At 37.6% G+C, this 13778-nt stretch overlaps 1 protein-coding gene across 2 annotated transcripts in view; it reads left to right on the top strand.

The window, feature by feature from the left end:
• The window catches only part of LOC130569002 (cadherin-18-like), a 103177-nt gene that overhangs the window by 4968 nt on the left and 84431 nt on the right, over nucleotides 1–13778 (top strand). Inside the window, exon 1 of one of the 2 annotated variants that reach the window (XM_057358314.1) lies at nucleotides 13445–13589. The exons of the other annotated variant lie outside the window; for it this stretch is intronic. The gene's annotated coding sequence lies outside the window, so the exon portion shown is untranslated. Of the gene's footprint in view, nucleotides 1–13444; nucleotides 13590–13778 lie in introns of those variants that run through there. 2 annotated transcript variants of the gene reach the window in all.

The raw sequence follows: 13778 nt of genomic DNA, 5'->3' as shown, positions 1-13778 counted from the left end.
TGATATCTTTTCATGTGGGATGCAATTTTTTTGTAATTAAAATGAATTTCCCGGTTTTTCAGCTTTCAGAAAAGTACTGTCTGATATATTTGGTTATGTCACTGGAGTGTTTCCGAACATTCACAGGAAGTTACACCAGCAGGAAGCAGAGAGGAAAACAACAAGATATGTGAAATGCTGAAAAATCTCAAGAACAAAATGTTCAAAAAACATCTTGATGAAAAATACACAGAAAGAGAGAGATATTTCAAGTATTGTTGTTGAAGGAAATAAAAATCCTATAAGTGATACAGTTTATAGAAGCATATAAATTATCCACAAAAAAACATCAAACAACATTTTCCTTCAACATTCAATTATCTGGATTATGTTAACTGTGACTAATCCTCAACTCAACTCAACTTTATTTATATAGCGCTTTTTACAATTTTCATTGTTACAAAGCAGCTGTGATCCTGTTGTCATATAGGAATAAGATGTATTTGTACTAAAAATAATAATAATAATTCAAAATAAGATTTTGATAGGAAGTTAAAAACATTCATAACAAATCTTCTCGATTACGGGACTGGAAACAGGTGTGACAAAAAGTAATTTTTGAATGCGGTCTGTAACGTGACGTCTAAAAACATAAAAGGTGATCACCAGAGATAGGGGCGGACTGAGAAGCAAAATCGTTCATGGATTATTCGGCCCACATCGGCCCTCCACCATCTTTTTTGACAGGGGGGTATGTGTGTTTGATGGCATTGGCCCTCGACCATTTCTGTCGACGGGGGGGGATTTGTGTTGTATGTAACGTGTCCGACTCGCTAATGCCTTTGCGTTGCAAGCATTCTCGTTTATAATACGTCAGTCTGTCCGGCCCAAGCGTCCATTCAGGCCCCATACGTTAGCGGCCCACTGGGAAAAGTTCCGGTACTCCAGATGGCCAGTCCGCCTCTAGTTACGGCCGTTCTGGACTTTGACAGAATGTCCTACCGGTCAGTCCGCCCCTGACCAGAGATGACAATACAAATGACACCACATGTGACCACCAGCTTCCGCCGTGTTTGTGAGCATCTGTATGCAGAGAAAACAGACTCAAGGTTGTAGGCAAACACTGAGAAACGTGACAGGCAGGGAAGGTTGAACATTATGAGTTGTACTTCTGAGCAACCACCAGCAACCTTGTTAAATTAAAAATCTTTATTTATTCACAAATTAAATGCATTTATATAATTTGCATTTAACAGTATTTATACCAGATTTTACAGTCATAAATAAATAAATATGAATAGGACCTATCCTGTGTGTGCATGCGCGTTCGTGCGTGTGTGTCTGCTCATCACTCACTGAATCTAGTCCGCTGAGACGTCGCTGTCTACACCCCTACAGACACTTCATGTCACAGCGAGGCGTTTGCGTCAGCTACCATTTGCTCCTCCACTGTTGTGAAGAGACCAAGAGCACACGGGTGAATCTGCAGGTGACAGCTTTCTGCAAACAGCACCTGATAGATAAGACTGCAAAGACTGAGACAAACCGATGGATTAAAGCCGTGGGAGGTCTGAATGTTTAGAACAAGTTAAAAATTCATTTTATAAAACGGTCAGTTCTGGTCCTTGATTCTGATTGGCTGAGCCAAGTTCTAAGCCATTATATATATACCCCGATTTATAACGGCTGACTGCCTTGCATAGCCTAAATATCACTGTATTTACTTTATTTTATGAAACCATGCTACGCATATGGAATAACCGTTTTATAAAAGCAATAAGCCCAGCGAAGCAGTGGGTAACCACACTGTAACCAACTGCTTCTTGGGGCTTATTGCTTTAATAGATCTTAGCTGTCTTGGAATACTGTGCATTGAAAGGAAGATGATTTTAACCTTACACTGTCAGAAAAAAGTACAAAACTGCGTTTTACCATCACTGGGGTGTCTTAAAGACCTGTTGTGTACCTGTAAATGTAGTTACATGTTATGGAAACAAAACGTTTAACTCCACCATCAGGTACATAAAAGAACCTTAGCGGTACAATTATGTACCTAAAGAAGATATATTATCTTATGTTTTGTATCTGTAGTGGCTATTGTACTTTAGTATTTTTTCAGACAGTGTGGCATGTGATTTTGGTATTGGAATAATTGTTGAGTAGTTTTAATTTAATACAATTAATATACAGTAACTTATGAATATAAATGAATGTAAATATAAAATAAATTATAACAATCTACTGATAAAGTCATCACAGTCTCTGTACAGTAAATGAAATCCTTCCAAACGTCTGTTATTGTGAACTTCTTGCGTGTATTCTGCTAATTGCACAATGATTTCAAAGAGCAAAACGAATAACGCCGTGCATGTCTTTGAGTTAAAAGTCTTTGACAACACTAGAGCATCAAACCTATCTGTTTTAATTATTCCCGAACAGAGGAATTTGTCATTGATGTCTGTTGAACCAGCACAGAGTAATTGGATGGGGGCTGACGAGGGATTTGGCGAGCTCTCCCTGAGCTGTTTTTATGCTTGGTTTAGATTTTAAAGAGTAATCCAAGAAGGACGACAGGAAAGATAAATGGAACACCAGCTCTGCACACCATAGAGATTTTAAACCTTTAAGTATCCAGCAACTAATGATTTAGAACAATCTAGTTTTTATGAATAAAGTTGGAGAGTTTTTGCTCCTGTCTCAATGATCTGTGCTTTTGGAAAGCATTTGATTTGACTGCGAACGTTTGGAAAGTGCTGCAGCTTTTTATATAAATGACTCCTTTTTGACCACTCTAGTAGGCAATGGAGTATGTCAAAACTCGATATTTTACTATATGACCCGGGTAATTTTTTTAAACATTGGAGTTGTGAAACTCTTATGAGGTCTATTTTTTGGCTGATTATGTAATTTGATTGTATAGGAGCTGAAGTAAAAGAGGTCAGACAGTATTTGGGCCCCATTAGCCGAGGCGATGATTTATATGAAAATTGACTGAAAAGAAAATTGCCTCAAGTTCTGTATTCCAGTATCAGTGGAGTCTGGGCTGTGGAAGCAACATATAAAAGAATCACTGCCTTTTACTAAAGATTAGGGATGCACCGATACCATTTTTAAAGACCGAGTACGAGTACCGATATTTTTTGGTACTCGCCGATACCTATACCAATGCCTGTATAATGAACAATTATGTTAATAAACCAGTATCTTATCTCTTTTCTTTTTTCTTTTCTTTTTAGGTCTACCTAATTTAAGTACTATTTTTTTATTAAGTTCTATTTTTTATGACAAGTAGCACAATTTTACTAGCACATTTGCTTTATACTCTGTGGTCGAATTATAAAAAATTCAAGGGGGGTGGTATGGTAAAATGTGAGTGTGTTATTATAACTTGTTCAAGTTAACTGGACTTTTATTTTGACGGGACGCCGCAAAGATCGTTTGTTTAAGTTAACCGGACTTTTATTTTGACGTATCGCCGCAAATGGTGTTTGTTTATGTGTCTGTGTCCACGTACAGTGAAACGCTTGCGCTGAAAGCTCCACAAGCATCACGCGTTCAGTACACGCAACCGCGCAACTCTTTCAAACACAAACACGCAAAACAAGCAGAATACATATTTAAACTAGGGCTGTCAAACGATTAATCGTGATTAATCGCATCCAGAATAAAAGTTTGTGTCTGTGCATATTAATTTTGTATTTATAAACACATACACATAAATGCATATATTTAAGAAAAATATAAAATATTAATATTAATAAACTTTTATTTACAATTTCAATTATTGGTAAATATAAATTAATACATTTAAAATTTATAGACAAGTATGTGTATGTTTTGTCTTTATAAATACAAAATTAATATGCACAGTACACAGATATATATTATGTAAACACAAACCTTTATTCTGGATGTGATTAATCGTGATTAATCGTTTGACAGCCCTAATTTAAACATATCTGAGTATTTCGTTAGCTGTTACGTTTAACATTAGCTGTTAAGCGCTAATTTCTTGTTTGGAAATAACACATTTGCCAGATTCCGTGCCATTCCGTGCCGTGTTATACAGCTAATTCTGTTTTACCAAAGTACACTTGATCTCTATTTAAACCAAAATAAGGTTTGTCTGCTAAGATATATACACATATTACACCATCGCGTCAAATCGTTCTGGTTTCTCGTTCCACTCCGTGCCAATCCGGGCCCGCTGGTACGTAAATGGTTTTATTTTCCACCGCAGGACTGATAACGGACCATTTAGAATGTAAACTCAAACGTGTCAAGGGCTGCCTCTTGTAATACAAGAGACTAAGCTATAACGTCTCTGCACGCATTCTATCTAATAGCACGGTTAGACAACCGTGCTGAAAGTTCTCAGCCAAGAACAGTTTGTAATCGTGCCGTGTCGAAAACCAGGCTCACGTGGAAACATAACTGTAACCGTTCCAGATCGTGCTTAGAACGGTTCGGCGCGATGGTGGAAAGGCGCTCATAGATGTCTCAGTGGGGGCCATTTCTATGGGTTTTTAGAGTAAGTCGCCTGTTTATCTCTAACCATATTTCAACTTTGTATTTATATAAGTCAGGGCTGGCTCGGACCAAAAGGCAGCCCTGGACTTCTTTGCCAAGGGGCCCATCCGTTCCGTCTGTGCACAATTGCGTTCCAGGTTTTTAGACTCCTTCGCGATTGCATTCCGTCCATGATTATGTTCCGGGGAAAATGCACGGTATGTCCGATTACCAATCCAGCCCTGATTTAGGTCCACTTTTAAACCTATTGGGGTATTTCAACCCAGCATTGGATCAAAAATGGACAAACCCAACTCTTGGGTTAAATTAACCCAGAACACGTTTATGTTTGAAAAGATAAAAGATAAAAGAACCCAGCATAGGTTAGTTTATAACCCAATGGGTGAGTTTTGTCCATTTTTGACCCAGTGCAGTTCATCCCAAAATGAATTTGTCTTAATTTACTCACCCACAAGTTGTTCCAAACGTCTTTATTCTGATCAACACAGAGAAAGATATTTGGAAGAATGCTTGTAACCAAACAGTTCTTCATTGACTACCATAGTAGGAAAAATTATTTTAAAAATTTCTCTGTACCGTTGAACACGAAAGAAGATATTTTGAAGAATGTAGGAAAGCAAACAGTTCTGGGGCACTTTTGACTACCATTGTCATTTTTCCTACTATGGTAGTCAATGGTGGCCAAGAACTGTTTGTTATACGTTTTGCTTTTCCCTTCCATATATTTACAGGCTTATCTATCTCAGATCCATTGTTAGACATCAGGAGTTTTTGCAGATGTCTCTGTGGCTCACGGCAGGCTGACATCTTGTCAGACCTCGGCTGGATGTGTTTGGTTACATCGGTAGCGCTGCTTCTCCAAACCATCAGCAGACACAAATCTGCAAGAGTGAATATTGACCTTGTGCATCATACAGACATGAAACTCCATTAGTCTGCTCATGATAATCACATGAGCACATACACAGAGAGTATTTGTGGTTTAAAGTCAGTAAGGTCCACGATGTCCAGTGTTGAGTAAGTTACTCTGAAAAAGTAATGAATTACTAGTTACTAATTACATATTCAATAGTGTAATTAGATTACTGTACAAATTACTCTCTCCAAAAAGTATTTAGTTACTTATTACTAATTACTTTCTATATCCTATATCAACCTTGATTAGTTAAGTGATTCAAGGATAGGCATGAAATCCTTGATATATACTTGTAACAAGAAAAAGCTGTTTGCCAATGGGGTAAGAAAAATAATCGAATTCAAAAGGAAAAACAAGATTATCTTTCTTACCCCACTGGCAAACCGCTTTTAGTTGTTTTAAGCATAAACTTCACAACCCTCTGTTAGATTTCTCTGAAATAAAGATCTAAATACCTGACATTTTTCTTCTTAAGTAACTATTTTAGGGATGTTTAGAGAATTGTGTTGAAAACAAGACATAAGATTTTTTTGCAGCATCCACTCAATACTTTAGTTGCATTGAAGTCCGAATGGCTAGAAACTAGATAAGCATCTGTCTTTGTTCTCCATGCTGATTTCTCATGAATTCAGTAGAACAGAACATCTGGCATTGCTGTGGTGTTTCTTGGTGTTTGTATAAATATAGATTGTGATAAATTTACATTTAAAACTGATGTGAAAAGCCATTTGCAGCTCATCATACTTATGTAATCTGACATATTATCTATGTTCAACTTTTTCGTCATTCCATAATGAAACCAGGTGGCTGGACAGAAGGGGTTGAAAAGGATTTGTGATTTCAGCCAGAATGATCATGATGATCATGATGTTTAAAAGTAAAGACTGCAAGAGGTACATCTATCTAGAGTCAAATTCGACTTCATCTGGAAGTTTTGGGCTAGTACCCATATTTGTTTGTGTTCGCTACAGTGTAAAATATGGAAAAACCCAACCACTGAGTTTAAAATAACCTATCCACCCTACCTATTGTAGGGTCAAATATGGACATTTTCTGATTTAATTAAATCAACAGTTGGGTGCGTCCATATTTTACCCAACCTTGGGTTGGAAAAAGTGTAAATACATAATGTAAACTACATCACACACGAAAGAAGCAGAGAGAGCGATTGTAGCCCTTGTGACTCAATGATAAAGTCCGGGTAAAGAGAATTCTGAGAATTGTTTCTAAACACATTAAATTTTTTAGAAATGTATTGCTAAAACACATTACAAAGACTCAGAAGTTTGTAGTACCGAATTGTGGAGTTAAACCGTTAAACAGTTTTTCACTAATTCCCCGATTTTTTGGGCGGGGCTAAAATGGTGGATCGATGATGCAACGGAGCCTACTGGGGGACTCGGGTTGAGAGACGCGAGTGGGTGTGGCTTCAGCGCCAACAGCGGACACGACCCCAGCGTTTGAGAGCAGAGTCCTGCTTATTTTTCCCAGATTTTGATAACTTATTTTATTTACTTGGATGTTTTTTCTCCATTCAAATTTGGCTAGGTGGTTAATGACACATTTTTCTGTTGTGTGACAAACTCAGAACACATATTTTAAGGTCACTTTACATGGACTTTAAACAGATGCATTACCCTCATTGGGGTGTCAAGATACTATTTGACAGCAGCCAATTACCAACTGGTATGGATGAGCAAAGAACAGGAACCCAAAAAGAGAAAAATCACCATAAATGTTGTGTATAAGTGCCATTGATTATATGAAGGGGGGGGGTGAGTTTGATTAAATCCCTGCAGTTATAATTGTTATTCCGCTGTTGCTTGGGGAGATGATCATGAAGGTCATTGAAGCATCTCAGATAGGACGTAACAGGCTCCCACTGGGGGACCTTTGACCTACAGCCTTAAGCTACAATAGAAATGTGAGCCGTGCTCAGATTTGGGAGTCTACGGAAAATTTCAAGGTCGTTTGATGAGACACCTCCGGAAACAGTATCACGTATTGACCCGGACTGAGCTTTGTTCTGGCAAACCATTGGTTTTTATATCCCAGCTTAAATGAAAAGAGAGAGACTGATAAAAAGAAGCAGTTCTCCTCAAACACGAGGCAATAAACTAAGATTAAAAATATCTGTAATTTTTATACAGAACTGAAATTGAAATATTAAACTGGACATTTCTGAGATACTTTATGATGCGGTTTCCCGGACCTAGTCTCAGACTACCTTAAATGTGAGAGATGCCTTGATCGAAAACAACTTGCACTCATGTATCTTAAAATATATCACTGCGATTGTTTTGTCTCAAGATGCACACAAAGTTTTTTTGTAAAGTATGTTTTTTAAAATAACTTATTTATGCTAATTTAACTAATACGGAAGAGTATTAGGGCCAAGCAATAAAAATATATATAAAACCGTTTTGAGATTAAAGTCATTATAATGCGAAATTAAACCCGCATTTTTTCGGGGAAAAAAGTCGAAATTAAATGTTGAGAATAAACTTAATAAATTTCGAGAATAAAGTCGTTGTGTTTCGAGAAAAAACTCGTTAAATTTCGAGAAAAAACTCTTTGAGAATAAAGTAGTGTTAAAAACGTGTTAAATTCTTCTAAAGAGACCCAGCCGATGATAGTATTTCTTTGTTACTGAAGGAAAGCCTAAAGTATAGCTTGACTAAGTGATACAACTCTGCCATGTCCTCATTCAGTACTACGCAATGATCATGACCTTGATATAGGATAAACGTTTATTCTCTACTTTTTTCTTGAAATTTAACGAGTTTTTTCTCGAAACACAACGACTTTATTCTCAAAGTATAGTGAGTTTATTGTCGACATTTTATTTCGAGTTTTATTTCTCGAAATTTAACGAGTTTTTTCTCGAAACACGACTTTGTTCTCGAAATTGATTGAGTTTATTCTCAACATTTTATTTCGACTTTTTTCCACGAAAAACTGCGGGTTTAATTTCGCATTATAATGACTTTAATCTCAAAACGGTTTTATATTTTTTTTATTGCTTGGCCCTAATACTCTTCCGTAAACTAAGGCCTAGTCCTGGTTAAAATAATCCTTGTCCGGGAAACCTCCCCAACGTGTTTTATCTACTAGCTTTAGATCTGTACATTTGTCTTAATAATGTTAACATCATAGCAAATATTCACCTTTTTTTGATTAAATAAGGTGTGAATGTAGGCATATTTCTCTTTCTCTTCTAGGTCAAGTAGATATGAATGCTTTGGCCTACTTTTATAATGTTACCTCTAATTTTCAATAATGAATGTTCCATATTTAACTGCGAATGATTTTGACCCGGCAATGAGTTTTTGTAGTGTGCTTTTTGTGTCTGGATTTAGCCTGTTGTTTGCATAGGCAATTTAGATGCATGTAATTATATCGCTGCTGTTTATAGTTTTATTATTTTTCAGTATAATTGCAGCGTGATTGTGTGATTTGGATGATGAATTGTTTGCAGGCGAAAATAAATGACCTTTTTCTCAATGCTGGACCAGATTTAAATGTGCACAGTGGTTCTCAATTGATCTTGTACTTAAAACATCAGGCGCAGTATGAAAGTTGTTTATAATATATAAAAGGTAAACAAATACGTGTGTGTGTATACTCAGGGCTTATGGATTGTGATTATTATATTATATAATCAAAATTAATACGTATGCCCAACAACATACCAAATGATTTTCACGCGTTAATAACAAACAATGGGCCATAGATTGTATTACTATAAGCCATTGTACAAATTGCGCAAAAATACTGTAGTTTTTTAGGGGCTGCAACCTTAAAAGTCAGCAATAAAAGATTTTGGAAAGCATTTTCACAAGCCTTCTTTTGTTATAAATTCTGTGCATGATTATACGGTTAGTTGCATTTTATTGCACAATGTAACCATTTTTTTATTTTATTTTTTGGTTTAATTTTTACTGTTTCTTTATGAAGTTTAACATGCAGAATACAAAAATAACTTTTAGGTACTTTACCATCGAGGTACTCACAAAAAAACAAAATAATACTTTTAAACATTTATACATTTCGGTATTATTACTTGTACGCAGAAATGACAAGGTACTGGCATAACACTGAGCTCAAAACATAACAGTTACTAAATATGAGTCATCCAAAACTTTCAAAGTGTACATTTGATCTTTGTCTTTTATGACTAAAACTGTCCTCATTAATCCACCCATCATCGCTTCATCCCACCTTCCCTGCGCTACAGAAATTTCTAGAATTTTCTGACAGTGACAATTGTAAAATTATGATTAAGAAAAGTTCAAACTTGTACAGTTTTGTTCATTTGTAATATAGCGTAATGATATAAGCTCAAAACTTACTTGAGCTAAATATACACAAAAACATTGATGCTACATGAAAATAATATTACCACAATAATTAGCACCACAGAATTGTACAAGAACTATAAAAAGGTCGGGTGAAACAAAAATGTGTTACACTGTTCTATTTGCATTTTGTTTATGTAATCTTTTCTTGGGTTGTGGCCACAAGGAACAACTTTGTAACCCCATCATATTGAAGGAAACGATGTTTTGACGGGCCTGACCCGAGGACCTGACATCTTTTGTTTTTCTGTGTGCATTTCCCAACTCAATTTGTCGGCCACGCAATGCAAAAGCCTCATCATTTTTTTCTTATTTCGAACTGGTAACAAATCACTTTTCACATTTTCTCATCTAAAAAAGCCAGCGCGTGACTTTCTTTGCCAAACAAGTTCTACATATTAGAATTTAGAGCCGGCCACGTTCTCATCTGTACTTCATCTCAGAGAACGATGGTGGAAAATTTGAATGTAAGCGGTAATTTTCAGCACAAGTGCCTGTGTGATTTGTGCTCACGCTAATAAAAAATACGGCGGAGGTAAAAGTACCAATAGTACTGCTTTATTCGGCTGTCAGGAGTGGCACCTGTTTCAGAGTTTAGTGTTGGGTTTCTGCCGCTGGCACAGACAGTTGTGGTTTGTATGAATGCTGTAACTAGTTTAATTGCCCGAGTGTCGCTGCTGGCTGCTCGGGGAGGCCGTTCGTCCTGCTGAGAGATGTTTGTCACCACTTTGGCAGCTTTTGTGCATATGCATGAGGGGAGTTGGGGGATATTGCTGGTGTGTTTGTTCTGCCCTAATGTTAATCTTCGGGCTTTATTCTCTCCTGTCATATTCTGGGAGGACAGAGAGGCGATTGAACTGGAATTGACAATGCTTTGTGTTGTATTGATCTTGTGGTTTATGTTTTGCTTTCTTTTGTGGGGTTGTATAGGAGAAGTGGGGTAGTTTTTTATCTTGGTTTTTATACCCTTTTATGTTACAGGATAGATCATTTTTCATCATTTACTTACCTTCATGTCGTTCCGAACCCGTATGGCTTTCTTTCTACTGCAGAACACAAAAGAAGATATTTTGAAGAATGTCGGTAACCGAACAACACTGGACCTCATTGACTTCCATTAAATGGACACATCACCGCTGAGACATTTCTCAAAATATCTTATTTTGTGTTCCATAGTATAAAGAGTCATATACAGGTTTCGTGGGTAAATAAAAGATAACAGAATTTATATTTTTGAGTGAACTATGCCTTTAAGACTTCATTAAATACACCAGAGTAAAAGAAGACCATAGGCTCATATACTCAAGTTGAAAAGAATTAACTCATGATTCCTTTTTAGTTCTTCTGTATTGTTATATATTTTTCATTATAATATTTAATTTAATGATTTTACTCTTTAGAAATTGAAATACACTAACATTGACATTCATGCATTTGGTAAACGTTTTCATTCAAAGTGAGATTCGTAAATTATACGTTTATCAATAAGTGTGTTCCCTTGGGATTCGAGCCCATGATGTTGGCGAGCACCCAATACCCTTTATTACCAGCCGAGTTACAGGAACTTCAGGCCACAGATATTTAATCAGTGCACTAAACTCTCACTTCTTGCCTTCTGTGTGGAAGTCAACAGTAGCTGTGGATTATGTACTCCGACAGAAACCACATGGGCTGCCCCTTTTGGTTCTCCAATCTCCTTCTCACAGTCTCTCGCTCACTGGTCATTTGTCTTTTTGTCACAGAGTAGCCCACTCGCACCCTCCCACCCAGCACAGCAGTTTGAAATGAGATTCACTTGACTGCATAATCTCTCTCCATTGAGCTCGATGCAGATTAATTGCCCAAACGGGCAACTCTCCGCCTCCTCCGCCTATCCCACATCACACTTCCAATCACGTACCGCCGTCCACCGGAGGAAACAACCCACGTTTCTGCTGACAGGAGTGCTGAACGATGAACTGATGGCATTACTACTGTACATTACCTGCCCGTGAACAACAATGCCACACAATGATGTTTTTAACAGTCATAGCTAAAAATAATTATTAAAGTATCAATTTTTTGTTGTTAATTTTGAATTCTTGCTTATTTATTTTATAAACTATAACATCATTATATATTATTATACATAAAATAACAAAACAGTTTTTTTAATTTGGAGGATTTGTAAACATTTGTATTTCTATTGTGAAAAACGTATCATTTTGACATTTCAGTAGCGTCCCATATGACGATATTGTATATGTATCTGTAAAATATGTTACCAAACACAATGCACAAATAGTATTCTTATTTTTACTGGTAAATAAACTAACACATATCTTATAGTTATATTTGGTTATTAAAATGAGAATTGTGAAATATCTTAAAGTATTTAAGCATTTGTTCTCTTTTCTGACTTTTCTTCCAGTGTGTGATTGACCGCTGTTGAAATGTCTTCAACTTCATTTTGTAAAGACACCAGAGGGAGAGGTTGCCTTTTTTCCAGATCAATATGTCAATCACAGCCGCCATCAAGTTGTATTTCAGTGCAGCTGTGCTTAACACATCATAAAAAGATATGACTGAAGACCAAGCCCATTGATATGCACCGGACGTTCCACATGTCACTAACAGATTCTAAATATGCATTACAGTGAGTAAACCTAAGGTTTTGAAATTTCAGCATCGTGCCATCAAAACAGTCACGGTTAAAAGGTCACCATTGATTTTACTACAAACACCCGCGTGCGTTTGAGGGGACGCACTTCTGCGGCCTGCCGCGGGTGTCAAACGATAACGCGTGCGCTCCAGGGACACGCGGCGTGTGGAAATGATAAATGGTGGAGCTCAGAGAAGATGAGAAGTCAGTGACTGACTGCTGAAAGACGGCAGGGACATGAGCCAGAGTTCCTCAGCCTTCACCTCTCCTTCTCGCCGGTTTAATCGTCCGACACCTCACGCTCTCCATCTCTTCCTCCCTTTTCCCGCCCCTCCCTCTCCTGTCCACCTAATTGATGGGCTGGAGAGGCCTTCACTCCTTTTCTAGCTTTTTTATATCTATCCTTTCAAAGGCGATGGAGACTTGTGAAGTGCCTCTCTTTCCCTCTGCCCATCTCCTCAACTCGTTTATTTTACCCCCTCCTTCACCACAGCTCTTCTTTTCTTCATTATTCATTAAGTTTCTCTTCAGATCCCCAGAGAGAAGGCAGAGACTTCTGCTCACCTGCAGGAATATAAGAAGAGAAAAGGGAGGTAGAAAGAGGATTAAATGAAATATGTAAGTCCTGCGTTTGCACTGCCAGTCCTAATGATGTCTGATGTCAGCTTTAGATATTTACACATTAAGTAACTTTCATTTTATATTATTATTTATTATGTCATATATTGTATAGAGTATGTGTGTTGCTGTTGTATTTGGGTTCTGGAATCTAAAGAAAAATACTTGTGTGTGCAATAAAACTCTTTACGATTCGTATTCTGAAATAAAAATGAAATTGAGATCCGAAGTAATAAAAATAATGGCAGGCAAGCGGGCATGAATAAAGTGCGCAGGGGCTGTGAGAATGAGAGAGAGAGCTGATGAATGCGTGACAGACACTCCGGCCAATCAGAGCTCTCGGCTCTCTCAGAGAGAGGAAGAGAGAGAGAGAGCGGATTCTCCCACACACGCGCACGCGTTCATTCCGAGCGGTCCACGGCAGCGCGCGCTCGGCTAGGGAATGCAGACGCGCGGTTACAATGTTACGCGTGGGACAGCCAGTCTGTTTGGAAACTTTACTGCACACGGCGGAGGCGCGGAGACATTTGTGGACTTGCGTTGTTAGGTAATGTAAAATACTTTATGTTGCGTAACTCCTGTCGGGGACGGTGCGCTTGTGCTGTTAAAAATGAATGTGTCGTGGGTAGTGTGTGTGTTTGTGTACGCCTATGGAAAGTCCATATGATGATAGATGCACCGACGTGTGTAAGTGAGAGAGAGAGAGAGAGCAGAAAATAAGGAAACGAATGAGTTA

Source organism: Triplophysa rosa, linkage group LG18 (genome assembly GCF_024868665.1).
Source record: "Triplophysa rosa linkage group LG18, Trosa_1v2, whole genome shotgun sequence".
Taxonomy (NCBI): domain Eukaryota; kingdom Metazoa; phylum Chordata; class Actinopteri; order Cypriniformes; family Nemacheilidae; genus Triplophysa; species Triplophysa rosa.
Note: the sequence above shows the minus strand (reverse complement) of the source record. Positions and strands in the feature narration are given on the sequence as shown.